Consider the following 5,362-nt stretch of genomic DNA (forward strand, 5'->3'; position numbering starts at 1 on the left):
GTTACTAAAAATGTGAAATCTAGGCGACAAACAAGAAAAGCAAATAGGACTTTCAGATAAAGAGCAAGTATAAGCTCATATTGACCTCCACACATAGGCAACAAAGCACGCAGTTAAATTAGCAAATTTTGTTAACTTAGAAATCCTATAGGCAGGATATCTATGTGAGAAAACAAAGTGCAGAGACAGCTTGGTTAAGGCGAGCATTAGGACCTATTTGGTTTGCCTACTGATTTTATTCAGCATGAATCCGAGCACTTCAAGCAGTAATGTGTCACAATTATAAACCCAGAGTCATTATTAAGTCCTACAGATACATTGCCTAAGTGATTGACAACAACGATTGAATTCAGAACAGGATCCTATAGGCATGATTTCTACGAGCTTATTAATTACAGACCTATAGACATGGTTTCAAAGCGTAGCACTGATTTTAACTCGTAGAAATAGATTTTATCTCCTATAGGCATGCTTTCTAATTACTGAATCGACTTAAACCTTATAGGCATAATTTCTAAATTAGAAATTGGTTTTAGTTCTATAGGCATGATATGTATTGCCGGATTGATTTAAACCCTATTGGCATGATTTCTAGGTTTGAATGGATTTAAATCCTATAGGTATGATTTCTATTAATTGTGTACGGGCAGAAATTAAACAAATTGCCAGGAAGGACAGTTAGTTCAAACAACAAGACCCTATAGGCATGCTTACTAAAGCTTATTTGTTGAAAACATATACGGATCCTATGAACAGGATTTCTAATGCACAGAATCGATCGATAATCCTATAGACAGGATCTCTAATATGCAAATGTAAAATACGGAATCAACATGATTATGAAAGTCATATAGGCAGGATTTCTAACACAGTATAATGTTCACATAATTCAACCAGCATAATTAAATCCTAAAGGCAGGATTTCTACCCAGTTTCAACAAAGATATAAGAAGAACCCCCCAGCTTTACTAAATATCCCCAAATTTGTCATTACAAAATTATTACAGACCAGAGTAGCTGAATAAATTACATAAGTATCATTTACACTATAGGGAGCCTTCATAGGACCAAATAAACTCGGAAATCAGGCCTTCCACGTAACAGCTTTGAAGTATAGCAATGATTCATCCACAGCACATTAGAATAGGCTTCTAGTGTGTCAAAGTTCCCAAGGGCCTCAGGGACCCCGGGCAATGCTCACACCAGAATCACACATTCAAAAAGAGTTCATGAGGGGATTGGAAAACCAGCCCCCCAGTGTGTCAGAGTTCAGTGGAGTCTCAAGGACCCTAAGCAGTGCTCACACTGGGGGGTTGAGAGCCTAAGGGACTAAGAGTAAAGAGAGAAGGGGGAGGTTTTAAAAAATAGATGGATTTCAGAAAAAGACAGGATTCGGAACATAGAATTGCAGGCAAAACTGCACCAAGGAAACATACAGAATTCATGTTTAAACACATAGTTTAAATAAATTGAAGTCTAGTTAAGCTAAGTACTCATGCTAGTAACCAAGACGATCACGGTTTAATAACAGAAACAATTAGGCAAAAATATTTGAATTCTAACAAGCATGACATATGAGTTAAGCAACAAGCTAACTGATTACGTGCTTGTAATGTGTTGAGTTCAAAACAGGTGCAGAATTAACAACAATGCATGAAACAGGTTGAACCTTAAACTATGAAAAGGATTTATATTATTCAGGATAACTTAGTCCTAAGTTAACAGTGCTGCTAGATGAGATCACATAATCATTTAAAGGGCAGAATCATGCTAGGAATTGAAACAGACTAGCCAAGCAAAGCATAGAGAATGGAATCGCAAAGGTTAGGGCATACCAGTTAAGTGAGAAAGCAAGTAAGTATACCACAGCAATAGGGTGCTAGAATAATTTTGGCCTTGGCTTTCAGCCAGCCAAAATCAAGAGACACTTAGCACAGAAATCAGAACAAGAGAGCAAGAGAGCTTAAGTTTTTAGACGTGAGAATAGGAGAGTTCGAGTCTCGTCCTAAAGAGGAATGGGGAAGGGTTTAAACAGTACTCAACTAGGTAGATAAACAAGGTAATGAATCAGTCTTACACAAATAAGGAATGGGAATAACTCTAAAATCAATCAAAGTCGGAGTTCAATCAATTAGCAACATATAATCAGGCCAGTACCACTTAAATTAGGGAAAGTATTATACATAATCAATCAATGTTCAAGTACCAGATCAAATAAGGTAAGGAAGTAATGAGAGTAGGTAAACCGAACCAGATAAGGAAATATCAATACCAAACAAGAAAGGGAAAGACTAAAATCTCCTAATTTGGGGTAAATAAAATTAGTCAGTAATTAACGCCAGGGTTAAGGACAGAAACATCAAGAGAAGTGACTAAATAATCGAAACCCTAGAAAAAAATAGGTAGAAATACAAAGATATAAAGACGGAAATAATTAGGGTAAGTGAAATCATTCAGAAGTAATAAAGGAACTATAATAGATACACAGAGATGAAACAACAGATTGGTTAATTTTTTTTAAAAATCAAAACCCTAATTTTAGGGTAAATGAAATTGGTCAGAAATAGTAAAGAAATTATAAACACAGAGATAGATATGCTGGAACAATAAAGGAAAAATACAAAAGAATAAAAATCATTTTAGATCTGGAAAGATCTAAACCCTAATTTAGGGTAAGTAAAAATTAGCGTAAATAACCAAAGGAAAGCTATAATAAAGATGCACAGAATAGATATACGGAAACATTAAAGGAAACTAAATAGGGGAACTATAACAGATTTTGAAAAGATTCGAACCCTAGCTTTAGGGTAAATGAAAAAAATCGAACCAAATCTCAGAGATTCACACCAAAAGGCAAAGAATGAACATAGATGAAAAAGGAATGAAGGTTCGAACCAGATCTGGTCCGGAATAAGGAAAAACGGCTTGCCAAGTTAGGCAAGCAATTCTGGTATGTCATAAACGAGGAACCAACAACGAGGAATGATCAATAAGGTAAGAAAATCCTCGATTGATTCCATATCTGGCTGGAATCGAAAGGGGTTAAGGGTGACGGCGCTAGGGTTTTGAGAGGAGAAGATGAGAGGGAGTGTATAGAGACGGCAGGTGGGGTGAAATGATAAGGGTTTAGATGGGTTAGGTTGATTTAATAGGGTTGGGGTGATGTGGTTCGTTGATATTAGAGATTAACTGTCCTGATTCAAAGGTTTTGGTCGGGTTATAATGAACAGGTTTGGGTACTGGGTTGGACGGGTATGGAGTATTGGGCTGGATAGTGTATTGGGCTGGGGTAATTGGGTTAGGCTAGGTCCGAATTTAATTAAAAAAAGGCTAGATTTTAAATGTCCAATTAAATTAATAAGATAATTTATAAAAATAATTAGTAAATAATAAAAAATGTCACTTGTGCATGAAAATGATTTGAAATAATTATTTAACATTATAAAAATAAAAAAAATCATTTTTCATATAGATAATATAACTATACATATATATGGGCTATTATTGCAAAATGTGCAATTCTAGCCTTAAAAATGCAAATGCAATTATAAAAAATGCAATTAAAATATTTATAAAATATATAGTCATAAATGATGAATTTAGATGATTAAATCATCATAAAAATAATATGAGGGATAATTGTTGGATATTTGTATAATAAAAAATGCTGAAATAAATCGTTTTAAAGCCTTTAAAATGATAGAAAAATTAAAAAAAACACTTATGCATGTTTGTAACTCTAATAATAATGCATGTGCACTATTTTGAAAATATATATGCATATTAAAAAATATATGAGGGAAAAATTAGGTATCAACAGTACATATCTTCTTATCACCCCATCTGTGCAAACCTGGAAAAGGTACGGATCATCCCAATAATAGTTTTGACAATCCTGTTTGAGTTTCTTCCTTTGGTTTGAAGAGAACTCATCCAGGGTAATACCACTTACAAGGAAATTTGCTAGATTCGCAAACCATAGCTCCTCCTTCATTGAAATAGCCAAAAGTTGCTCATCGGGGAAGGAGTCATTAATTTCAAGGCCATCATACGGCCTCCCCTCCTCCTCCAAACAAGACAAGTGGTCCGCCACTTAATTTTCACTCCCTTTTCGATCTTGGACGTCAATATCAAACTCTTGAAACAAAAGCACACATCTCATCAACCGGGCTTTGGAGTCTTTCTTGCTCATAAGATAACGAAGTGCCGCATGATCCGTGTGGACAATCACTTTAGCACCCATCAAGTACGGGCATAACTTCTCAATAGGAAACACAATGGCAATGAGCTCTTTCTCCGTAACGGTATAGTTGACTTGGGCACTATTCATGGTATTACTAGCATAGTAGACCGGATGAAAAATCTTGCTGTTGCGTTGCCCAAAATAGACCCAACTGCTACATCACTAGCATCGCACATGAGCTCAAAAGGGATACTCCAATTAGGAGCGGTGATAATGGGGGTGGTTCTCAACTTGAACTTCAACAATTCAAAGGCTCTCATACAATCATCATTGAAGTAAAACTTAGCATCTTTCTCTAGGAGCTTGCTTAACGGGTTCACCACTTTAGAAAAATCCTTGATGAAATGCTGGTAAAATCCGCGTGGTCTAAGAAACTCCGCACGCTCTTCACCGTAAGTTGGAGGTGGATGTATAGAAATCACCTCAATCTTTTCTTTGTCGACTTCAATGCCATTCTTTGAGATCTTGTGGTCAAGGACAATGCTTTCCTCGACCATGAGATGACACTTCTCCCAATTTAGCACCAAATTCGTTTCTTCACATCTTGCCAATACTTTGTCCAAATTAGCCAAACAATCATCAAAGGAATCCCCAACAATCAAAAAGTCATCCATGAAAACTTCAAGGTAGTCCTCTACCATGTCCGTGAAGATAGCCATCATATACCTTTGAAAAGTCGCCAATGCATTACATAAACCAAACGGCATTCGCTTGAAGGCGAAAGTACCATAGGGACATGTAAAAGTTATTTTCTCTTGATCATCCAGAGCAATAATGATTTGGTTGTAGCCCGAATACACATCAAGAAAGCACGGCCGGCCAACCTATCAAGCATTTGGTCTAAGAAAGGAAGTAGGAAATTGTCACGTCCGAAACCGATGGGCCGCGACGGGCACCCGGTACCTTACTCAACCGAATACCAACATAACGTATCTTTCATATCATACTGTCATAGGTAAATGAACAAGAAAGGCTGTCATGAGATAACTAGAATAAAGCATGAGGGAATACTCGACAAAGGATGACCCAACATGATACACGGACTTATACATATGACATACGGGTCTATATGCCGAAATGATCACTCGTACACCGAACATAGGCCGACAAGGCCATACA

Source organism: Nicotiana attenuata, chromosome 8, assembly GCF_001879085.1.
Source record: "Nicotiana attenuata strain UT chromosome 8, NIATTr2, whole genome shotgun sequence".
NCBI classification, from domain to species: domain Eukaryota; kingdom Viridiplantae; phylum Streptophyta; class Magnoliopsida; order Solanales; family Solanaceae; genus Nicotiana; species Nicotiana attenuata.